The sequence below is a fragment of the Prionailurus bengalensis genome, chromosome X (genome assembly GCF_016509475.1).
Source record: "Prionailurus bengalensis isolate Pbe53 chromosome X, Fcat_Pben_1.1_paternal_pri, whole genome shotgun sequence".
Classification (NCBI taxonomy): Eukaryota; Metazoa; Chordata; class Mammalia; order Carnivora; family Felidae; genus Prionailurus; species Prionailurus bengalensis.
The window spans coordinates 72,239,970-72,267,053 of NC_057361.1; the positions used below are offsets into that span (position 1 = coordinate 72,239,970).

The window sequence follows — 27,084 nt, forward strand, 5'->3', positions numbered from 1 at the left end:
CCACTACACATCCACCAGAACAGTTAAAATTAAAAAGGCTGACGATACCAGATATTGGTGTATTCACCAATGAGCCAGAATGCTCATACATTTTGGTGGGAATGTAAAATGGTACAAACACTGCAAAACTGCTTGGCAGTCTCTGAAAAAACTAAACATATATCTACACTATGACCCAGTAATTACATTCCTAGGTATTTACAAACCAGAAAAGTGTGTGTTCACAAAATACTTGTACAAGCTTTTTCATAGTAGCTTTATCACTCAAGAGCTCCAAACTGGTGGGAATTCAAATACCCACCAGTAGGAGAATGGATAAGTAAGCTGAGGTGTATCTACAGGATTGATACTATTCATCAATGAAAATGAATAAACTACTGGTAACAACACAGATGAATTTCAAAAGGTATGCTAACTGAAAAAAAAGCTTTTACCCAAAAAGAGTACATTCTTCATGATTCCAATGATATGACATCCTAGAACACATTAATCTATAGTAAAAAATATCCCAAGAGAGATTGCCTTTCAGAGTGGGAGTAAGGGCAGGACTTGACTTGGATAGGACATGAGATAACTTTCTAGAGTAATGACATTATTTATCTCGATTAGGATGGTAGTTATTACACAAGTGTATGCATTTCCCATTATTAAATGGTACACGTAAGATCTGTGCATTTCATTGCATGTAATTTTATCCTGAAAAAAGAACCATAAATAAATACTGAACTCTAGTTAATAATATGCATGCTGATGTGTTCCAGAGTGAAGGTACTAGATTGTGTACAACATACAAAGAATAAGATGAAATAATAGAAAAATGAATACATGGGTGGTTATGTAATAAAGCAAATACAGCAAAAATTTAATGGCAGAATCTAGGTAGTAACAATATGCTCACGGTACAATTTTTCAACCTTTCCACATCTCAAAACTGTAATAAATTATTAGAGCCTATTAAATCCTAAGAATCTTCTTTTCCATTGTGCATAATTATAACTCAGTATTGAATATTCAGTAACACCCATAGTGACATGATGCTAAACTACATCCCATAGTGGGAAATGCCTTCTGTAAGCAAGTACAAGACATTGACAAAAGACAGAGCTACAGACATTCAGGCACATTCACCTACAAATTGTTTTAATTATTAAAAATACAGGAGTTGAAAAGGGAAGCAGCACAGATCAACCTCTAGGTCTCCCCTATTCTAATATTCACTGTTCCTATAATTCCATTTCCTTGTTAGTAATACCACCCCTTCCACAGACAGCATTTTTAATTTTCAAAATTATTTTCACAACTATTTTTTCATGGGTTTTTCCAACAATCTTGTGAGGCAGATAAGGTATCATTTTACAGATAAGGATACTAAGACTTGTCTATGTAGACATTCAGTCACTAGCTTAGGGCTACACAGCTACCATTGGCAGAACTGTGATTAAAACTCATTTCTCCTAGGGGTGCCTGGGTGACTCAGTCGGTTAAGCCTCCAACTTTCGCTTAGGTCATGATCTCATAGTTAATGAGTTCGAGCCCCGCGTTGGACTCTGTGGAGCCTGCTTCGGATTCTGCGTTTCCCTCTCTCTCTGCCCCTTCCCTGCTCGTGCTCTCTTTCTCTCTCTCTCAAAAAGAAATAAATATTACAAAAAAATTAAAAAAAAAAAACTCAGTTTTCCTAAAGCCTAATCCTATCCATTGCAACATAATCCCAAAATTCTAAACTGGGTAGCATTATTTACTCCACAGGATATTATAATGTACCTGTGGTTCAATGAAGCCAAATACTTAGATATCACATACTTGGGAAAAACATAGCATAATGTATAAACTTGTCAAATCACAAAGTTGTATACCTGAAACTAATGTAACATTGTGTGTCAACTATACTCAAACATAAAAAAATAGCACCTGGACCTGATTACTAAATTCACCTTTTCCAAAATGTACCCCATTAATAACATAATCTATGAATAGGTGTTCCAAGAAAATAAAATGATACAATGACAAAATAAAGTTGGAAAATGCTGGGTTCTAAAAAATTAAACTACCAAAAAAAATGATTTAAGATAGAGCTTCTTGGTACTGTTAAATATGTTAATGTCTGTTCTCACCAAGAGGGAAAAAATTAGTTGATATATGAGCTTTTTTTTTTTTTGAAAAATCATTTAGAGGGATTAGGGTTCAACAAACATATTTTGAGAAATGCTGCCTTAATTCATGTTAAGGGAAAGGAGAAAAATAGAATAATATGTATTATGGAGCTTGTCATTTTCTAGTCACTATCACTTAATGTTCACAAGAATCCTGAGAGATTGGTGCTATAATTATCACTATCGTAAAATTAGAAAAAAACAACCAAGAAGTTGAGTATCTTAACTCACTCAGCTAAGAAATGGCCTGGATTTAAGCCCAGGGCATATCAGGCCCCAAAATCTATACTCTTTCCACTATAAATATTGTCTTCTATAATCTACAAAATTGGAATATTTAAAATTATAAACATAAGCATATAATACAAATCCTGGGATCTGACTTACTGTAAGTAAAGGCAATGAGATCTGTTTACAGACATTACATGGAATTAAGTCTAATTTTTGCTTCTCTAATTCATCTGGATAACAAAAATGGGAAAATAATTTCATGACTACATCTACTCTAGTGCCAGAGCTGGAGGCACTATTCATTTCCAGGACCTAAAATACAACCAATTTTATTGCATTTCTCAACTTTAATGTGTGCAAATATCTTTCTGTATAAGATAAGAGTAGAAAAATAACAGTGTGTTATGTCTGCTAGTGTTGATTTGCCAGCTATAAAGACTACAAAATATAATGCATATTAAAAGGGAATTTATCCCATTTAAATTTGATTGTAATACTATAAAAAATCATGACATATTTCTACCTTCCTGGTTGACAAATAATAGAATAGACTAGAGAATATACTGAATTTACTCTCTACACAAATTCTCATTTACTAAAAGCTCCACATACCTGACACACAAGAAAACAAGCTCCTTTCACCATATATTCATTCCAAGATCAAGGAAGGTGGGCCTCCTTGGTAGTTTATGCAAATCTAATGTTAGAGAGGAAGACCAGGCCCTTATTTGGTTTTAAAAGTGTCTCATGAGGCTACATTAAGTTGCTTTGGCAGTCACATCAGTCTCCTAGAATGAAATACCAGGCTGAGTCCCCAGTAATTAGAGCTGGACGGAGACCTTCCTATGTTGAGAATTATTAGTAATTGATACTAGTCCACCCATTCAAATCCACTTGTAGACAACCAAAGCAGATAGATGAGTAGGTAAATGTAAAAAGGTTGCCCTCAATTCCTGTTTTCCTCTGTGATCTCATGTATTCCTACTGACTCAATTATCACTTCTCCGCTGATGACTTACAAATTGGTATCTGCAATCTGAACAGATTGGTGGGCTCCAGACTCACAGCTATTTTGGAGCTGAAAATACAGATGAGTCATCAGCTTATTGGACAAGTCCATTCATTAAATATCTCTGATTAACTTTAATCTCTACAAGTCAAAAAATTTTATTATTGTTTACCCATCCCCAATTTGGTTTCACCTCTCAGTTTCCCCATTTCATTAAATACCAATACCATTCTTATAACTGCCTATGCTAAAAAATCTTGAATTCACTCATCATTCCTTCCTCACTGTGTCAATTCTAATTCATTTCTCAAAACCCTTCTATCTTTGCCATCCCTACCACTGCTGACTTATTTCAGACCCTATCTTTTATCTTATATATTCATTAGTGGCCTCAAAGTTTTCCTTGTTTTTAGTGTCTTCTCCTTCCAATCTAACCTCTACATTACAGCCATATGATCAGGTCTTGGCAGATTACATTTCCACACTACCTGGTTTAAAGATGTTTAATGGCTCACTAATGCCTCTAGAGTCAAATCCGAAATCCTTAGCATCACTACAGGACCCTTCAAAACTTCCAACTTCACTCTCCACCCATATCTCTGGAAATCGCCCTTCTCTGCCACGCATCCAATACATCACCCCCAACCACTCAGCATTGCCTGAGTGAGTCAAGTGCCTGCAAGTCTCTGCTTTTATTAATGCCACTCCCTATGCACAAAATACTACAGCATCACAAAACTAATGATGAAATTAGTCAAACCAGTCAGAACTACTCAAATCCAATATCATCTTCTGTGAGGCTTGCAGGTCTATAGCCAGAAAAAAACAATCTCTGTGCTTCCATAGTTCTGCATATACTTCTATATAAGACCTCTGTTATACTGTCCTGTAATTAGAACTACATGAATGTTTCCTCTGACTTCACTAGGAGCAACTTTAGAGCTAGACATTAGTTTGGTCATCTTGGAACCCTTAATACATGGTAATAACTGTTAACTAAGAGAACTGATGCAGTGCTATTAATCAAGGCTTTCAGATCAGACGAAGCTTGGTTCAAATCCCACTGTGCGTGTTACTAGCTGCATGACCTCAGCCAATAACCTTAACTTTAAAGCCTCAGTTTCTTTATCTGTAAAATAGGAACAAAAGCACTTAAAGCAGTGCCTAGCACATAGGTTTGTATGTAATCCTTCTCCTCCTCTCCTTGCAAAGTGTGGATACAGGAAAACACATTGACAGGAGTCTCCAATGTCCTTTCACTGGCAATTACCAGAGTTTAGTGCCAGCGAGGCATAGCTAGGTTTACAGACAAATCTAAGAAGGAAGAGAGATAGACAAGAATGAGGACACAACTGACAAGGACTGAGGACTGCTAATTTCCTCTCCACTACTTGAGACTAATCACAGATCCTAAAATTTAACCCTTCTTATGTCATGGAAAAGCTAATCAAACTGTTTTCATTAATGGGGAAAAAAGGAAATTATAGGACGAATCTGTGATTATTCTGCTTCTAGCTGTAAACCTGATTGATATTCTTCAAACCCCCAAGGAGGTAGGGATAGTTGTCATTTCAAAGTTAAAAACAAACAAACAAAAATGAGAATAGAAAATATAAGAGAAAACTATTTTTCTTATGTTTTCTTTTCAAAAGAGGGTGAATATTAAAGAAATTGCTCAAGTGGAGGAGGCTGAAGGGAGGCAGGGAGACAGGCAATGAAAAAATGTGTATGTACAATCAATTACCTTTGCATGTAGATTTCTAATTTGTGTGAAATGTATCCTAATCCAAACCCACTGAATAAAACAAGTTAAAATTAGTAATATCTAGAAAGGGGCTGGTTTATCAAAATTTCTGCAAATAACTGTCTCAATCAACCTAGCATCTTTTGGAACTCTATGGAAAAAAAATTCTCCCTATTAAAGAATTGTCATTTGCAAATTAAGCTTCTGTTATTAGGATTTTAGTAACCTAGGGACAACTGGGTGGCTTAGTCGGTTAAGCATCCAACTTCGGCTCAGGTCATGACCTCACAGTTCATGAGTTCCAACCCCGTGTTGGGCTCTGTGCTGACAGCTCGAAACCTGGAGCCTGCTTCAGATTCTGTGTCTCCCTCTCTCTCTGTCTCTCTCCCACTCACACTCTGTCTCTCTCTCTCTCTCTCAAAAATAAATAAACATTTTTTTTAATTTTTAAAAAAGGACATCAGTGACCTGAAGATAAAATGGCATTTGTTTCAAATCCATAAAAATTTGTGAATTCATTCCAAGGATTTTTTCCTACACTTCCCTCCAAAATCAAGGCTGAACATATTCACAATGATTCCAAAGGAAAAGCCTTTTAGGAAACCTGCTGCATTTTACTGTCACACCTCACCAGCCATACTTCAACTGTTTACATGTATCCTACTGGACCCTTGCAGTGACTCTTGTGTGAACTAGCCACATTTTACAGTTGAGGAAAACAACTTAAATCACATAACTAATCAGTGACAGTCATGACTTGAATCAGGTCTCTTGACCATGAAGTCTAGTATTTGTGTCTGTTTTCCAACCCTACAGCTTCTCTTAGTAAAAGGGCACAGGCTTTGCTATCAAATGGACCTGGGTTTGAATCCTGGTTCTTCCCCTAACAGATATGTGACACTGGACAAGTTATTTCAATTCTCTTAATTTGCTTCCTCATCTGCAAAAGAGGAAAAAATATACTACTTTTACAGAAATGTAATAAGACATAACTTGGGATACCTGGGTGGCTCAGTCGGTTAAGCATCCAACTTCAGCTCAGGTCATGATCTCATGATCTATGAGTTCGAGCCCTATGACGGGCTCTGTGCTGACAGCTCAGAGCCTGGAGACTGTTTAAGATTCTGTGTCTCCCTCTCTCCCTGCCCCTCCCCCATTCACGCTCTGCCTCTCTTTCTCTCTCAAAACTAAACATTTTTTAAAAAGAATTAAATAACTTAGTATTTGCAAACTATTTAACACAGTACTAAGCAAACATTTCATAAATAATAGCTATTATATCATGTCATCTTTAATAACATAAAATATGTTGAACACTAGATTGGGTTAAGCAAATTAAAATTACTTTCACTCATAAATTAGTGCCATGGATATCATGAAATCTCTTTAATGTTGGAGAATATTGAAAGGAGAAAACTAGGGCAACACTTGATTCTTTGATGCTTCATATACATTTTCTCACCCCTATAGGAGACCACTCTTTTCTTTATCTAAATAATAGAAGGTAGAGGATTTCTGCAAGTCAGTAACAGGAGATCCTGCATTAATCTCTTCCCAAGGACACACCAAACCTACATATGGATCATTTCCCTCTGAAATATATGTGAAAACTAGATGAGGTGCTTCTCCACAATGAAGAATAAAAAAACCACACCCAGATGGTAGGAGAAGCAAAGGCACAATCTTGCCAAAAACCCTACCCTGGTGCTAGGGCACACAATAGAGAGGAGTCTCACAAGTCCAGTCCTTCTCAATATGTACCTACTAGTATGCAATAACTGCATACTAATCAATAATTACTTTAAAGGCAAATGGACTAAATTCTCCTAACAAAAGATACAGAGTAGCTGAATGGATAAAACCATAAGACCATCTATACGCTGCCTACAAGAGATTCACTTTACAAGGAAGGACACACAAAGACTGATATTGAAGTGATAAAGTATATTCCATGCAAATGGAAACAAAAAGCTGCTATAGCTCTACTTAAATCACACAAAATAGACTTTAAAACAAAGAACATAATAATAAAAGACAGAGGGATACTACATAATGATAAAAGTGTCAATCCAGCAAGAAGATATAACATTTGTAATTATATATGCACCCAACATACAAGCACCAAAATATATAAACCAAATATTAGCAGACCAAAAGGAAAAAAAAGACAGCAACACAATAATAATGAGGGACTAACACCCCACATACATCAATGAATTCACAAAGAAAATCAAGAAGGAAACACTGACCTTGACTGACATGTTAGACCAGGTGGACTTAGTTGACATATACAGAACATTCATTCCCAAACCAGCAGAATATGCATTCTTCACAACTGCATGTGGAACGTTCTCCAAAACAGTTCACATGTTAAGCCACAAAACAAGCCTCAATAAATTCCAGAAGACTGAAATTATATCAAACTTCTTTTCTGGCTACAGTGATATGAAACTAGAAATCAATTACAATAAGAAAACTGGGGAAAAAATCATGAATGTGAGGAGATTAAACAACATACTACTGAACAAATAATGGGTCAATGAGGAAGTCAAAAATACACTCAGACATGGGATGCCTGGTTGGCGCAATTGGTGGAGCATGTGACTCTTGATCTCAGGGTTGTAGGTTCGAGCCCCACAATGGGTGCAAAGTTTACTTAAAAAATAAAATCCTTAAAAAAGAATACGTTGAGACAAATGAAAATGGAAATACAATGTAGCAAGATCTAGGAGATGCAGCAAAAGTGGTTTTAAGAAAAAATTTACAGTGACACAGGCCAACATCAAGGAAAAAGAAAAATTTCAAATTAACAATTTAATGTTGCAACTAAAGGAGCTAGGAAAAAAAGAACAAAGCCCCAAAGTTGGTAGAAGGAAGGAAATAATAAAGATCAGAGCAGATATAAATGAAATAGAGACTAAAAAAAGAGAAAAGATCAATGACACTAAGAGCAGGTTCTTCAAAAAGATATATAAAATTGACAAACTTTTATCAAGATTAAGAAAAAAAAGAGGGCTCAAATAAAATCAGGAATGAAAGAAGTTAAAACTAGATAACGTAGAAATAAAAAGGATAATAAGAAACTACTATTAAAAATTATATGCCACTACATATATGAAACTACTATAAAAATTAACATATTGGATAACCTAGAAGAAATGGATAAATTCCTAGAAAATTAGTCTTCCAAAACTGAATCATAAAGAAATAGAAAATCTGAATACACCAATTACTAATAAAGAGACTGAATCAAAAAAAACTCCCAATAAACAAAAGCCCAAGACCAAATGACTTCACAGATGAATCATACCAACATTCAAAAAAGATTTAATACCTATCCTTCTCAAATTCTCTGAAAAAATTGAATAGGAGGAAAGCTTCCAAATTCATTTTAGAGTTACACTTATGCTTACACCAAAACCAGTCAAGTATATTACAAAAGTAAAATATATATATATATATATATATATGTCCCAATATTCCTGATGAACATAGATACAAAAACCCTCAACTAAATATCAGCAAACCAAATTCAACAATATGTTAAAAGGGTAATATACCATGATCAAGTGGGACTTATTCTAGAAATGGAAGGATGGTTCAACTCCACAAATCAAAGTGATACACAGTATTAACAGTATGAACCATAAAAGTATGATCATCTCAACAGATGTAGAAAAATTATTTGATGAAATTCAATATCCATTTATGATTACAAAACTTCCAACACACTGGATATATACCGAATGTACCTCAAAACAACAAAGGCCTTATTTGACAAGTTCACAGTGAAAATCATACTCAAGAATGAAAACCTAAAAGCTTTTCCTTTAACATCAAGAACAAGACAGGGATGTTCACTATTGCATCTTTTATTCTACACAGTATTGAAGTCCTAGACAGAGGAATTAGGCAAGAAAAATATGGCATATAAATTGGAAAGGAAGAAGGAAAACTGTCACTATTTACACATGACATGATATTATATAAAGAAAATCCTAAAGACTCCACAAAAGAACTTTTAATGCTAATAAAAGAAGTCAGTAAGATGCAGAATACAAAATAAACAAAAATATGTTGCACTTTTATATACTAACAAACTATCAAAACAAAATCAAGAAAACAATCCCATTGACAATCACATCAAAAAAGAATACCTAGGAATAAATTAAACCAAGGAGGTGAAAAATCTGTACACAGAAAACCAGAAGACATTGATTAAAGAAACTGAAGAAGACACAAAGATATTCCATGCTCATGAATTGCAAGAATTAACTCAAAGCCATCTACAAATTCAGTGAAATCTCTATCAAAATTCAAATGGCATTTTCACAGAACCAGAACAAACAATCCTAAAAATTATATGGAACCACAAAAGACCCTGAATAGCTAAAGCAAGCTTGAGGGGAAAAAAACAAAGCTGGAGGGATCACACTCCCCAATTTTGAACAATATGAAAAAGCTACTGTAATCAAAACAGTATCACATTGGCATAAAAACAGGCACACAATCAATAGAACAGAAGAGAAAGCCCAGAAATAAACCCATTCATACATGGTCAGTTCACTTACAATAAAGGAGGCAAGAATACACAATGGGGAAAGGACAGCCTGTTCAAAAAATGGTGCTGGGAAAACTGGACAGCCACATGAAAAATAATGACACCAGAACACTATCTTACACCATACACAAAAATTAACTCAAAGTTGATTAAAGACTTGAATGTAAGACCATAAACAATAAACCTAGAAAAAAATGTAGATGGTAATTTCTTTGATTTCAGTCTTGGCAATATTTTTTTAGATCAGACTCCAAAGGTGTTGGCAACAAAAGCAAAAATAAACAGTTGCGCCTATGTGGCTCAGTCAGTCCAGCGTTTGACTTTGGCTCAGGTCTTGATCTCACCATCCTTGAGTTCGAGCCCTGCGTCAGGCTCTGTGCTGACAGCTCAGAGCCTGGAGTCTGCTTCCGTGTCTTCCTCTCTCTGCCCCTCCCCCACTCACGCATGCGTGTGCACGCGCATGCGCTCTCTTTCTCTCTCTCTTCCAAAAATAAACATTAAAAAAAATTTTAGAATAAATTGAAAAAGCTGGGCAAGATGGCGGCTTAGGAGAACGCTGGGCTCACCGCATTGCCTGCTGATCACTTAGATTCCATCTACACCTGCCTAAATAACCCAGAAAACCGCCAGAGGATTAGCAGAACAGAGTCGCCGGAGCCAAACGCAGACGAGAGGCCCAAGGAAGAGGGTGAGAAGGGCGGCGAGGCGGTGCGCGCTCCACGGACTGGCGGGAGGGAGCCGGGGCGGAGGGGCGGCTCGCCGGCCAAGCAGAGCCCCCGAGTTTGGCTTCCAAAGCGGAGGGGCCTGACGGACTGTGTTCCCACAACAAGCGCGACTTAGCGTCTGGGAGGTCATAAGTTAACAGCTCTGCTCGGGAAGCAGGAAGGCTGGAGGGCAAAGGGAGGGAGAGCTGCTGAGCCCCCTGACAACAGAGCTCAGTTTGGTGGGGAACAAAGGCGCTCGCCAGCGCCATCCCCCCCGCCCATCCCCCAGCCGAAATCCCAAAGGGAACTGGTTCCTGCCAGGGAACTTGCTCCCTCCACGCAAACACCCAACTCTGCGCTTCGGCGGAGCCAAACCTCCGGCAGCGGATCTGACTCCCTCCCGCTGCCACAGGGCCCCTCCTGAAGTGGATCACCTAAGGAGAAGCAAGCTAAGCCTGCCCCTCCTGCCCCTGTGCACCTTGCCTACCCACCCCAGCTAATACGCCAGATCCCCAGCATCACAAGCCTGGCAGGGTGCAAGTAACCCAGACGGGCAACGCCACCCCACAGTGAATCCCACCCCTAGGAGAGGGGAAGAGAAGGCACACACCAGTCGGACTGTGGCCCCAGCGGTGGGCTGGGGGCAGACATCAGGTCTGACTGCAGCCCCGCCCACCAACTCCAGTTATACACCACAGCACAGGGGAAGTGCCCTGCAGGTCCTCACCACGCCAGGGACTATCCAAAATGACCAAGCGGAAGAACTCCCCTCAGAAGAATCTCCAGGAAATAACAACAGCTAATGAGCTGATCAAAAAGGATTTAAATAATATAACAGAAAGTGAATTTAGAATAATAGTCATAAAATTAATCACTGGGCTTGAAAACAGTATACAGGACAGCAGAGAATCTCTTGCTACAGAGATCAAGGGACTAAGGAACAGTCACGAGGAGCTGAAAAACGCTTTAAACGAAATGCATAACAAAATGGAAACCACCACAGCTCGGCTTGAAGAGGCAGAGGAGAGAATAGGTGAACTAGAAGATAAAGTTATGGAAAAAGAGGAAGCTGAGAAAAAGAGAGATAAAAAAATCCAGGAGTATGAGGGGAAAATTAGAGAATTAAGTGATACACTAAAAAGAAATAATATACGCATAATTGGTATCCCAGAGGAGGAAGAGAGAGGGAAAGGTGCTGAAGGCGTACTTGAAGAAATCATAGCTGAGAACTTCCCTGAACTGGGGAAGGAAAAAGGCATTGAAATCCAAGAGGCACAGAGAACTCCCTTCAGACGTAACTTGAATCGATCTTCTGCACGACATATCCTAGTGAAACTGGCAAAATACAAGGATAAAGAGAAAATTCTGAAAGCAGCAAGGGGTAAACGTGCCCTCACATATAAAGGGAGACCTATAAGACTCGTGACTGATCTCTCTTTTGAAACTTGGCAGGCCAGAAAGAATTGGCACGAGATTTTCAGGGTGCTAGACAGAAAAAATATGCAGCCAAGAATCCTTTATCCAGCAAGTCTGTCATTTAGAATAGAAGGAGAGATAAAGGTCTTCCCAAACAAACAAAAACTGAAGGAATTTGTCACCACTAAACCAGCCCTACAAGAGATCCTAAGGGGGACCCTGTGAGACAAAGTCCCAGAGACATCACTATAAGCATAAAACATACAGACATCACAATGACTCTAAACCCGTATCTTTCTATAATAACACTGAATGTAAATGGATTAAATGCGCCAACCAAAAGACATAGGGTATCAGAATGGATAAAAAAACAAGACCCATCTATTTGCTGTCTACAAGAGACTCATTTTAGACCTGAGGACACCTTTAGATTGAGAGTGAGGGGATGGAGAACTATTTATCATGCGACTGGAAGCCAAAAGAAAGCTGGAGTAGCCATACTTATATCAGACAAACTAGACTTTAAATTAAAGGCTGTAACAAGAGATGAAGAAGGACATTATATACTAGTTACAGGGTCTATCCATCAGGAAGAGCTAACAATTATCAATGTCTATGCGCCGAATACCGGAGCCCCCAAATATATAAAACAATTACTCATAAACATAAGCAACCTTATTGATAAGAATGTGGTAATTGCAGGGGACTTTAATACACCACTTACAGAAATGGATAGATCATCTAGACACATGGTCAATAAAGAAACAAGGGCCCTGAATGAGACATTGGATCAGATGGACTTGACAGATCTATTTAGAACTCTGCATCCCAAAGCAACAGAATATACTTTCTTCTCGAGTGCACATGGAACATTCTCCAAGATAGATCATATACTGGGTCACAAAACAGCCCTTCATAAGTTTACAAGAATTGAAATTATACCATGCTTACTTTCAGACCACAATGCTATGAAGCTTGAAATCAACCACAGGAAAAAGTCTGGAAAACCTCCAAAAGCATGGAGGTTAAAGAACACCCTACTAACGAATGAGTGGGTCAACCAGGCAATTAGAGAAGAAATTAAAAAATATATGGAAACAAACGAAAATGAAAATACAACAATCCAAACGCTTTGGGACGCAGCAAAAGGCAGTCCTGAGAGGAAAATACATTGCAATCCAGGCCTATCTCAAGAAACAAGAAAAATCCCAAATACAAAATCTAACAGCACACCTAAAGGAACTAGAAGCAGAACAGCAAAGGCAGCCTAAGCCCAGCAGAAGAAGAGAAATAATAAAGATCAGAGCAGAAATAAACAATATAGAAACTAAAAAAACTGTAGAGCAGATCAACGAAACCAAGAGTTGGTTTTTTGAAAAAATAAACAAAATTGACAAACCTCTAGCCAGGCTTCTCAAAAAGAAAAGGGAGATGACCCAAATAGATAAAATCATGAATGAAAATGGAATTATTACAACCAATCCCTCAGAGATACAAACAATTATCAGGGAATACTATGAAAAATTATATGCCAACAAATTGGACAACCTGGAAGAAATGGACGAATTCCTGAACACCCACACGCTTCCAAAACTCAATCAGGAGGAAATAGAAAGCTTGAACAGACCCATAACCAGCGAAGAAATTGAATCGGTTATCAAAAATCTCCCAACAAATAAGAGTCCAGGACCAGATGGCTTCCCAGGGGAGTTCTACCAGACGTTTAAAGCAGAGATAATACCTATCCTTCTCAAGCTATTCCAAGAAATAGAAAGGGAAGGAAAACTTCCAGACTCATTCTATGAAGCCAGTATTACTTTGATTCCTAAACCAGACAGAGACCCAGTAAAAAAAAGAGAACTACAGGCCAATATCCCTGATGAATATGGATGCAAAAATTCTCAATAAGATACTAGCAAATCGAATTCAACGGCATATAAAAAGAATTATTCACCATGATCAAGTGGGATTCATTCCTGGGATGCAGGGCTGGTTCAACATTCGCAAATCAATCAACGTGATACATCACATTAACAAAAAAAGAGAGAAGAACCATATGATCCTGTCAATCGATGCAGAAAAGGCCTTTGACAAAATCCAGCACCCTTTCTTAATAAAAACCCTTGAGAAAGTCGGGATAGAAGGAACATACTTAAAGATCATAAAAGCCATTTATGAAAAGCCCACAGCTAACATCATCCTCAACGGGGAAAAACTGAAAGCTTTTTCCCTGAGATCAGGAACACGACAAGGATGCCCACTCTCACCGCTGCTGTTTAACATAGTGCTGGAAGTTCTAGCATCAGCAATCAGACAACAAAAGGAAATCAAAGGCATCCAAATTGGCAAAGATGAAGTCAAGCTTTCGCTTTTTGCAGATGACATGATATTATACATGGAAAATCCGATAGACTCCACCAAAAGTCTGCTAGAACTGATACAGGAATTCAGCAAAGTTGCAGGATACAAAATCAATGTACAGAAATCAGTTGCATTCTTATACACTAACAATGAAGCAACAGAAAGACAAATAAAGAAACTGATCCCATTCACAATTGCACCAAGAAGCATAAAATACCTAGGAATAAATCTAACCAAAGATGTAAAGGATCTGTATGCTGAAAACTATAGAAAGCTTATGAAGGAAATTGAAGAAGATTTAAAGAAATGGAAAGACATTCCCTGCTCATGGATTGGAAGAATAAATATTGTCAAAATGTCAATACTACCCAAAGCTATCTACACATTCAATGCAATCCCAATCAAAATTGCACCAGCATTCTTCTCGAAACTAGAACAAGCAATCCTAAAATTCATATGGAACCACAAAAGGCCCCGAATAGCCAAAGGAATTTTGAAGAAGAAGACCAAAGCAGGAGGCATCACAATCCCAGACTTTAGCCTCTACTACAAAGCTGTCATCATCAAGACAGCATGGTATTGGCACCAAAACAGACACACAGACCAATGCAATAGAATAGAAACCCCAGAACTAGACCCACAAACGTATGGCCAACTCATCTTTGACAAAGCAGGAAAGAACATCCAATGGAAAAAAGACAGCCTCTTTAACAAATGGTGCTGGGAGAACTGGACAGCAACATGCAGAAGTTGAAAATAGACCACTTTCTCACACCATTCACAAAAATAAACTCAAAATGGATAAAGGACCTAAATGTGAGACAGGAAACCATCAAAACCTTAGAGGAGAAAGCAGGAAAAGACCTCTCTGACCTCAGCCGTAGCAATCTCTTACTCGACACATCCCCAAAGGCAAGGGAATTAAAAGCAAAAGTGAATTACTGGGACTTTATGAAGATAAAAAGCTTCTGCACAGCAAAGGAAACAACCAACACAACTAAAAGGCAACCAACAAATGGGAAAAGATATTCGCAAATGACATATCGGACAAAGGGCTAGTATCCAAAATCTATAAAGAGCTCACCAAACTCCACACCCAAAAAACAAATAACCCAGTGAAGAAATGGGCAGAAAACATGAATAGACACTTCTCTAAAGAAGACATCCGGATGGCCAACAGGCACATGAAAAGATGTTCAGCGTCGCTCCTTATCAGGGAAATACAAATCAAAACCACACTCAGGTATCACCTCACGCCAGTCAGAGTGGCCAAAATGAACAAATCAGGAGACTATAGATGCTGGAGAGGATGTGGAGAAACGGGAACCCTCTTGCACTGTTGGTGGGAATGCAAATTGGTGCAGCCGCTCTGGAAAACAGTGTGGAGGTTCCTCAGAAAATTAAAAATAGACCTACCCTATGACCCAGCAATAGCACTGCTAGGAATTTATCCAAGGGATACAGGAGCACTGATGCATAGGGCCACTTGTACCCCAATGTTCATAGCAGCACTCTCAACAATAGCCAAATTATGGAAAGAGCCTAAATGTCCATCAACTGATGAATGGATAAAGAAATTGTGGTTTATTTACACAATGGAATATTACGTGGCAATGAGAAAAAATGAAATATGGCCTTTTGTAGCAACGTGGATGGAACTGGAGAGTGTGAGGCTAAGTGAAATAAGCCATACAGAGAAAGACAGATACCATATGGTTTCACTCTTATGTGGATCCTGAGAAACTTAACAGGAACCCATGGGGGAGGGGAAGGAAAAAAAAAAAAAAGAGGTTAGAATGGGAGAGAGCCAAAGCATAAGAGACTGTTAAAAACTGAGACAAACTGAGGGTTGATGGGGGGTGGGAGGGAGGGGAGGGTGGGTGATGGGTATTGAGGAGGGCACCTTTTGGGATGGGGATGAGCACTGGGTGTTGTATGGAAACCAATTTGTCAATAAATTTCAGAAAAAAAAAATTTTTAACTAAAATAAATAAACAAATGGGTCTACATTAAATGAAAAAGCTTACGCACAGTGAAGTAAATCATCAACAAAATAAAAGGTAATCTATTGAAAGAGAAGATATTTACAAATGATAATAAGGGGAGAAGACCCAAAATATGAAAAGAACAACTTGGGGCGCCAGGGTGGCTCAGTCAGTTGGGCCTCAGACTTCAGCTCAGATCATGATCTCACAGTCCGTGAGTTCGAGCCCCGCGTCGGGCTCTGTGCTGACAGCTTGGAGCCTGGAGCCTGCTTTGGATTCTGTGTCTCCCTCTCTCTCTGCCCCTCCCCTGCTCATGCTCTGTCTCTCTCTGTCTCAAAAATAAATAAAAACATTTAATTTTTTTTTTAAATAAAAAGAACTCAACACAAAAATAACAAATAACCCAATTAAAACTGAGCAGAATACCTAAATAGACATTTTCCCAAAGACACACAGATGACCAACAGGCACATGAAAAGAAGCTCAATATCATTAATCATTAGGGAAATGCAAATCACAACCACTATGAGATACCACCTCATACCTGTCAGAATGGCTATTATCAAAAATCCAAGAGGAACTTTTGGAGAAAATGGCAAAGCAGGAAGATCCTAAGCTACCTCATCCCACAGATAACACCCACATTGTTGTAAAACCCAGAAAATGACTTCAAGACCTGACAGAACAGACTTTCTTCAGAAAAATGTAGAGAAGAAGAGTCCACATTGGAATGGGTAAGAAGGGCAGAGAAGTGGTCCAGAGCTAAAGGAACCCCTGGACTGTCCTAGGGAGGAAGGAGAAGGAGAGGGTAAAAGGGGGAGAGAAACAGACCCTCACACCAGGGCTCCCCAGGCATGGGGAACTGTGGGAGGCCGGACCCCAGTGCCAGGCTGAGACCGGGTTGAGCAACGGCTCCCTGTTGATTCAGCCAACCCGGTGGTTCCCCCTCCCATTCCCCCACTTGCAAAGGCATACCAAAAGCCTTGTCAAGGCTGAGAAATCTAATTCCTGAAGCCTGTGGTCTGTGGGTGTTGGCAGTAATGTTACCCCCCTTTTTCTACCCCGGGTCAAAGAGAAACAAACATGGGAACTGTGTTTTGCTAGCAATCTATCAACAAGGTCTTGTTGTGACCCGTTTAGAAAGTTCACAAGGTACACAGAACTAAATGTTTTGGCTGGCAGCGATCATGTGAAACCTGTTTATTCTTAGAATGACCTGATCCATAAGAGTCTTGATATAAAAGATTGTGTACAGCAACAATAAAGCCGTCACTTGGGCCATCAGCCCAGGGGACCCTCCTGTTCCCAAACTGGCTTCTCTTCTCTTCTTTTCTTTCTTACATTCCCCTACCCTCAGGACCCTGATCTCGCTGTTTGTTGCGCTGGTCGCAACAGGGAGCTCCCATGGGGAAGATGAATCCCCATAACACTTGGCTTTGAAAACCAGAAGGGCATAATTTTGCAATCAGCATGGCTTCACATCAGGAACTTTAAAAATCAGCAGGCTTGGTTCTAGGAGAGCCATGAGGGCTATAGGAAACTAGGTCCCTGCCCTTAAAGAGACAGCACAACAAGTAGCCCTGTGAAGATACAGTGCAGAAACAGCAGTTTGAAAAACACCTAGGGTATATGGGAAGGAGATTTATTTACTAATTTCAGAGCCTGTGCTGAATGGGCAAGGATTGCTGGGAGACTTCTCCAGGAACAAAGGAGCTGGCAGGCACCCTTTCCCTCCGCTACCTCCCAGCCTAGACACATGAACAATTATAGGAACAAGCACAGTCCCTACACCTGCTAACCAGCAAACAGCAAGCCCCGCCCCTGTGTTCTCCTGCAGACATTCCCCCTTCAATATGTCCTTGAACAGAGCCCATCCAAAGCAGGGCCACAAGCATGGAGAAGGTGTGAGCATCCCCTACAGGGACCAGCACAACTCTAAAGTGACTTGTATCCTGGGAAGAGGGGAAAATAATCACACACAACACTCTGAGGACAGCCCCCATGGTGGGCAGGGGGCAGAAAACTGGTCTGACTGCAGGCCCTGACCACCAATGAAAGCTTCTCAGGGGACAACACAAGGAATCTACCCAGCATTTTGGTACTACTACTGGATCTCTGGCAAATGCCTGGTCTGACTCAACTCAAGCCCAAGGGGGCCCAAGACTGGCCAACTAACAACACAAGGAGCAAACCAACATAATAGGCAAAGAGAGCCATCAGAGATGACTGGACTGAATGGAAAAGCAACTCAGCCACAACAGTATGGCACATGCAACACACATAGCAGATACTCCTGAAGTGTCAGGTTCTGTTAAACAGGGAACATTATACTACAGAGCACTACAGGACCTCTTCTAGATAAGGCCACTACTTTCAAGAGAAGGAGTCATAGCTGACTTTCCTAACACACAGAAATAGACACAGAGAATTATACAAAATGAGGAGACAGAGAACAGGACAAAATCCCAGCAAAGAAAGCTAAACAAAACAGAGATAATACGTTTGGTAAAGAATTTAACATAATGGTCATAAAGATATGGACTAGACTTGAGAAAACACTGGAGGATCTCAGTGAAACCCTTAACAAAGGGATAGAAAACATAAAACAGAACCCATCAGAGATAAAGAACTCAATAACTAAAATTAAAAATGCACTAGAGGGAATAAATAGCAGACAAGAGAAACCAGAACAAGGGATCAGCTACCTGGAGAACAGAGTAATGGAAAGTATTTGAAGTGAACAGGAGAGACAAAAAAATAATAATAATAAATGAAAATACATTTTGGAACTCAGCAATATCATCAAATATAATAACATTTACATTATAGGGATCTGAGAAGGAGAAGAGAGAAACAGGCGGCAGGAAATTTATTTGAAAAAAACAACAGCTGAAAACTTCCTGAATCTGAAGAAATGGAAATCCAGATCAAGAAGGCATAAAGGTTCCCCAAGAAAATCAACTCAAGGAGGTCCACACCAAGACATACAGTAATTAAACTGGCAAAAAGTAGTGATAATTTTCAAAGCAACAAAAGAAACCAGTTACACATAAGGGAAATTCCATAACACTATCTGATGATTTTCTTCAGCAGAAACGTGGCAAGCCTTAAAAGAGTGGCATGATACATTCAAGGTATTGAAAGAAAAAACCCACAGCCAAGAATACTCTATCCAGCAAGGCTCTCACTCATAATAGAAACAGAGATAGTTTCCCAGACAAGCAAAAGTCAAAGGAATTTATGACTGCTAAACCAGTCCAAAAGGAAATATTTACAGGAGACTCTGAGTGGAAAAGACCAACCATAAGCAGGAGTAAGAAAATAGGAAGAAGAAAAGCAATAAAATTAAGTATCCCTAGAAAAATCAGTCAAGAAATGCACATACACACACACAAAAAAAAGGATGTAAAGTATGACATCATATACCTAAAACATTAGGGGGTAAAGGAGTAAAGACTGAGCTCAACCTTAAGCAATCATTAACTTAATACAGACTGCTATATGCGTAAGATGTTACATACAAACAGAATGGTAACCTCAAAACACCAGCAATAGATATGTAAAAATAAAAAGGAATCCAAGTATATTACTAAAGAAAGCCAACTAACCAAGACAGAAGACAGCAAAGGAAGAATGGAACAGAGAAGAACTACAAAAACGACCATAAAATGAGTAAGAAAATAGCAATAAACACTTATCTATCAATAATTACATTGAATGTAAAAGGACCAAACACCCCAATCAAAAGCCACAGGTTGCCAAAATGGATAAAAAAAAAAATAAAACCCATCTTTATGCTTCCTACAAGAGACTCATTTCAGATCAAGTGACACATTCAGATAGACAGTGAAGGGACAGAGATGCATTTATCATGCAAATAGATGTGGAAAAACAGCTGGGCTAGCAGTAGTTCTCTCAGACAAAACAGAACAAGAGACAAAAAAGGACACTATATATATTACACTATATATATAATCACAAAGGAAACAATCCACCAAGAAAATATAAAAATTACATGCAAATATTCATGCACCCAACATGATAGCACCCAAATATGTAAATCAGCTAACAACAAACATAAAGGAATTAATTAATTAATAGTAGGGGACTTTAACATTCCAATGGACAGATAATCCAAACAAAAAATCAAAAGGGAAAGAATAGCTTTGAATAACACACTGTACCAGATGGATCTAACAGATATATTCAGAACAATCCTAAAACACCAGAACACATTCTTTGCAAGTTCACATGAAAGATTCTCTAGAACAGACCATGTATTTTCAACAAATTCGAAAACAAAAATCAATCATACCATGCATCTTTTCTGACTACAATATAATAACAGAAATCAGCCACAAGAAAAAATCTTGGAATGGATAAAGATGTATACACTCACACACACACACACACACACACACACACACACACACACACACACACACACAAATGGAATATTACTCAGAAATCAAAAAGAATGAAATCTCGCCATTTGCAACAACGTGAATGGAATGAGAGTGTATTATGTTGAGTGAAATAAGTCAGAGAAAGACAAATATCATATAATTTCACTCATAAGTGGAAATGAAGAAACAAAACAGATGAACATAGATGAAAGGAAGCAAAAATAAGATAAAAACAGGGAGGGAGACAAACAATGAGACTCTTAAATACAGAAAACAAACTGAGGGTAGCTGGAGGGGTGCTGGGTCTGGGGATGGGCTAAATGGGCGATGGGCACTAAGGAGAGCACTTGCTGGGATGAGCACCAGCTATTATATGCAAGTGATGAATCATTAAACTCTACTCCTGAAGTAATTATTGCACTGTATGTCAACTAACTTGGACTTAAATTTTAAAAAGTAAATAAATAAATGAAAGCACAGGTGACCACAAAAAAATAAATACTGATGTCAAATTCTGTAGTTGCCATAATAAATTACAATAAACTCAGTGGCTAAAACAACATTAAAAAAAAATCTGGAAAGAGCACAAATACATGGAGGTTAAATAACATACTACTACACAATGAATGCATCAACCAAGAAACCAAAGAAGAAATAAAAAAAATAGAGACAAATGAAAACATAACAATCTAAACTCATTGGGAGGCAGCAAAAGTTGTTCTAGAGGGAAGTTTATAGCAGTACAAGCCTACCTCAGGAAGCAAGCAAAATCTCAAATAGCAACCTAACTTTACACTTAAAGGAGCTGGAAAAAGAACAAACAAAACCCAAAACCAGAAGAAGGAAGGAAATAATAAACATCAGAGCAGAAATAAATAAAACATAAACTAAAAATACAATAGAACACATCAATGAAAGCAGGAGCTAGTTCTTTGCAAAGCTCACAAAATTGATAAACATTTACCTAGATTCATCAAAAAAAGAGAAGACTAAAATAAACAAAATCAGAAATGAAAGAACAGAAATAAACAACACCAGAGAAATACTAAGAGAATTATAAGAGAATATTATGAAAAATTATATGCCAACACATTGGTCAACCTAGAAGAAAGATAAATATGTAGAAACATGTAATCTTCCAAAACTGAATCAGGAAGAAATAGAAAATTTGAACAGATTACCAGCAAAGAAATTGAATCAGTTATCAAAAAACTCCTATACCCAACAAAAGTCCAAGATTAGACGGCTTCACAGGCAAATTCTACCAAACATTTAAAGATTTAATACGTACTCTTCTCAAACTATCCCAAACATACAAGAAGGAAAATTTCCAAATTCATTTTATGAGGCCAGCATTATCCTGAAGCCAAAACCAGATAAAAACACCACAAAAAAAGGTAACTATAGGCTAATAACTCTGAGGAATATAGATGCCAATATCATCAAGAAAATATTACTAAACCAAATACAACAATAAATTTAAAAAATCATTCAGTTACCAGAGGGAGGGTGAGATGGGGGATGGATGAAACAGTTCGTGAAGGGGATTAAGGTACACTTATCATGTGATGAGCACTGAGTAAGGTATAGAATTATTCAATCATTATATTGTATACCGGAAACCAATATAACACTATATGTTGAATATACTGGAATTAAAAAATTGGTACTTTTTTCACTTGATCTAGAAAAGGAGACTTAGTATGAATGTCAATGTTTATTTATCACTGGACAAAGGAAGGAGAGAATTGGGTCTGCCAGAAATGAGCAATTTGATCAATAAAAATCTATGAGGTAGAGCAGGTTTCATTGCAGTCTAGATGAACTCTGAGTCAACATTCCTGACTCTTTTCCAAGTAATCTCTAGTCTGGCAGTATTTCTGATCCAAAGTAGAGAATAATTTACATACAGAACAAGAGTAGTCAGTCACTGATATTTTTCTCATTTTAAATAAATTCACTGACAAATATATAAGTAAGTTTTGAAGAATAAGAACAAGTTTATAGGATCTGAACATTATTTGGATAAAATAAATTTGTTCAATTCATGCATTATCATCTAAGCAAAATTAATAGATACAATTCCACAAATAATCCATCTTATATATAAAATAAAATTACTTTTACTAGAAATTACCATTGTTAACATTTTAGGTCCAAGTAGAAGATCACTTAATTGACTTCTTAACTGAAGATCCATTGAAGAAGATTACTGGCACTTCCTACTCCTTCTATACAGTATAACATTGCCTGCCACGATGTGCTAGACAATGGGGGCTAGCAGACTTCTGACAACTCCTTTGTCTCCAAATGACTTCTGTCCTATGAATCATCAGTTTTGTTTGTACCTAATTCTTAATTATGTAATTATGTTATGTGAATTATGAGCAGAAAGAATGTTAATTCTATGAAAACTAGGTTGAACACTTTGAGACAACTTAATAGTGCTACACATAAATTGACTAATTTGGTATTGAGCAAGATAGCTACAAAAGATTAATAAAAGAGGGGCGCCTGGATGTCTCAGTTGGTTAAGCATCTGACTTCGGCTTGGGTCATGATCTTGTGGTTCATGAGTTCGAGCCCCACATGAGGCTCTGTGCTATCAGCTCAGAGCCTGGAGCCTGCTTCAGATTCTGTGTCTCCCTCTCTGTCTGCCACTCCCCTGCTCACACTCTCTCTTGGTCTCTCAAAAATAAATAAACAAACATTAAAAAAATAAAAAATAAAAGTTTTAAAAGATGAATAAAATAAAAATCTCAAAAGAAAAAATAATTACAAAACAATCAACATGATACAACACATCAACAAGAGCAGCAATAAAAACCATACATACAATCATTTCAACAGATGCAGAAAAAGCATCTGACAAAGTACAACTTACATTCACAATGAAAACCTTCATGAAAGTAGGTTTAGAAGGAACATACCTCAACATAATAAAGGCCTTATGTGAAAAGGCCCACAGCTGACATTATCCTCAGTGGGGAAAAAACAGAGCTTTCCCCCTAAGATCAGGAACAAGACAAGGATGTACACTCTCACCACATTTATTTAACGTAGTACTAGAAGTCCTAGCCACAGCAATCAGACAACAAAAATAAATACAAGGCATCCAAATTGATAAGAAAGAAGTAAAACTTTCACTCTTTGTCAATGACGTAATACTATACTCCACCAAAAAACTACTAGAATAAATGAATCCAGTAAGATCACAAGATACAAAGATCCAATTGATATTGTACACTAATAATGAAAAAGCAGAAAGAGAAATTAAAAAACAATCCCATTTACACTTTCACCAAAAATAATAAAATACTGGGGCGCCTGGGTAGCTCAGTTGGTTGAGCATCCGACTTCGGCTCACGTCATGATCTTGCGGTCTGTGAGTTCCAGCCCCACGACGGGCTCTGTGCTGACAGCTCAGAGCCTGGAGCCTGCTTCGGATTCTGTGTCTCCCTCTCTCTCTGCCCCTCCCCCGCTCATGTTCTGTGTCTCTCTCTGTCAAAAATAAATAAACATTTAAAAAAATTTTTTTAAATAATAAAATATCTAGGAATAAACTTAACCAAGGAGGTAAAAGACCTGTACTCTAAAAACCATAAAACATTGAGGAAAGAAATTGATGATGATACAACCAAATGGGAAGATATTCCATGATCATGGACTAGAAGAACAAATAATCATTAAAATGTCCATACTACCCAAAGCAATCTACACATTTAATGCAATCCCTATCAAAATACCAACAGCTTCTTTCACAGAACTAGACCAAGCAATCCTAAAATTTATATGGAATCACAAAAGACTCTGAATAGCGAAAGCAATCTTCAAAAAGAACAAAACTGGTGGTATCACAATCCCAGTTTCAAGACACACTGAAAGCTGTAGTGATCAAAATGGTATGGTACTGGCACAATAATAGACACATAGACCAATGGAAGAAAATAGAGCCCAGAAATAAACTCATGATTATATGGTTAATTATCTTCAACAAAGCAGGAAAGAATATTGAATGGGAAAAAGACAGTCTCTTCAACAAATGGTGTTGGGAAAACAGGATAGCTACATGCAAAAAATGAAACTGGACCATTTTCTTACATTATACGCAAAAATAAATTCAAAATGGATTAAAGACATAAATGGGAGGCCAGAAACCATAAAAATCCTATGAAAGAGCTCAGGCAGTAATTTCTCTGACATCAGTTGTAGCAACATCTTTCTAGATATGTCTCCTCAGGCAAAGGAAACAAAAGCAAAAATAAACTATTAGGGCTACATCAAAACAAAAAGCTTATGCACAGCAAAGGAAAAAAATCAATAAAACTAAAAGGAATTTATGGACTGGCAGAAGATATTTACAAATAACATATCTGATAAAGGGTTAGTATCCAAAATATAGAAAGAACTTATGCAATTCAACTCCAAAAAAACACAATTAACCCAATTAAAAAATGGTCAGAAAACATGAGCAGACATCTCTCCAAAGAGGACATTCAGATGACCAACAGACATATGAAAAGATGCTCAACATCATTCATCATCAGTGAATTGCAAATCAAAACTACAATGATTTATCACCTCCCATCTGTCAGAATCACTAAAATCAAAAACACAAGAAACAAGTATGACAAGGATGTAGAGACAAAGGAACCCTTGTGCACTGCTGGTTTGAATGCAAACAGTGCAACCACTGTGGAAAATAGTATGGAAGTTCCACAATAAATTAAAAGAGAATTACCATATAATCAGGAATTCCACTAGTGGATATTTGCCCAAATAATATGAAAACACCAATTCAAAAAGATATATGCACCCTTATGTTTACTGCAGCATTATTTACAATAGCTAAACTATGGAAGCAGCCCAAGTGACCATAGATATACAAATGGATAAAGAATACACACCCACACACCCACACACATACACGCAGAAATATTAGCCACCAAAAAAAGAATGAAATCTTGCCATTTGCAACAACATGGATGGATCTAGAGAATATAATGCTATATGAAATCAGACAGAGAAAGAAAAATACCATATGTTTTCACTTATATGTGTAATTTAAGAAACAAAACAAATGAACAAAGGAAAGAGAGACAAATAAAAAAACAGACTATTAAATATAAAGAATAAACACCAGAGGGGAGGTGAGTGGGGTGTTGGGTGAAATAGGTGAAGGGGATGAAGAATACAATTATCTTAATGAGAACTGAGTGATATAGAGAATTGTTGAATCACTATACTGTACACTTGAAACTAATAACATTGTTAGCTATATCAGAATTAAAATTTTTTAATTAGGGGCGCCTGGGTGGCGCAGTCGGTTAAGCGTCCGACTTCAGCCAGGTCACGATCTTGCGGTCCGTGAGTTCGAGCCCCGCGTCAGGCTCTGGGCTGATGGCTCAGAGCCTGGAGCCTGTTTCCGATTCTGTGTCTCCCTCTCTCTCTGCCCCTCCCCCGTTCATGCTCTGTCTCTCTCTGTCCCAAAAATAAATAAACGTTGAAAAAAAAAATTAAAAGAAAAAAATTTTTTTTAATTAAAAAAAAATTTTTTAATCAAGAAATAAGTGTTGGTAAAGATGAGAATAGGGAATCCTCATGCACTGTTGGGAGGAATGTGAATTGGTACAGCCTCTAGGGGGAACAGTATGGAGTTTCCTCAAAATATTAAAAACAGAACCACTATATGATCCAGTAATTCTACTTATGGGTATTTATCCAAAGAAAACACTAATTCAAAAATTTATATGCATCCCTATGTTCACTGTAGCATTATTTACAATAGCCAAGATATGGAGAAAAAAAAAACCTAAGTATAAACTGATAGATGAATGGATAAAGGATTATACATACGTACATACACACACACACACACACACACACACACACACACAGGAATACTACTCAGCCATAAAACAAAAATGAAACCTTGCCATTTGAGACAACATCGATAGAACCTTAGGGTATTATGCTAAGTGAAGTAAGTCAGAGAAAGGCAAACACCATATGATTTCACTTAAATGTGGATGGAATCTATAAAAGAAAAACAAAACAAAACAAATGTTATAGATACAGAGAACAGATTATTGGTTGCTGAGGGGTACAGGTTGGGGGGGTATATACAAAATAAGTTAAGGGGACCAAGAGGCACAAACTTCCAATTACAAAGTAAGTCATGAGGATGTAACGTACAGCATGGTGACTATACTGAATAATGCCATATTGCAAATTTGAAAGACTAAGAAAATAAATCCTAAAAATTCCTATCACAAAAAAATACAATGTTTTAACTTTGGTCACAGATGGTAACTAGGCTTATTGTGGTGATATTTTCCAATGTATGAAAGTGGTCCAATCATTATGTCATACACTGGAAACTAAGATGATGTTGTATGTGAAATATACTTCAAAAACAAAGAAAATATGAAACCCAAAATAAATAGAACATACAGGTTGTATACAGCCTCACGCTTATATATGAAAAAAAGCAAGTGTGAGATTTCCCAGTCTCTTG

At 37.7% G+C, this 27,084-nt stretch overlaps 1 protein-coding gene across 1 annotated transcript in view; it reads right to left on the bottom strand.

The window, feature by feature from the left end:
* Positions 1-27,084, bottom strand: part of CHM (CHM Rab escort protein) — a 260,707-nt gene that overhangs the window by 197,614 nt on the left and 36,009 nt on the right. The gene's annotated exons all lie outside the window — the stretch shown is intronic.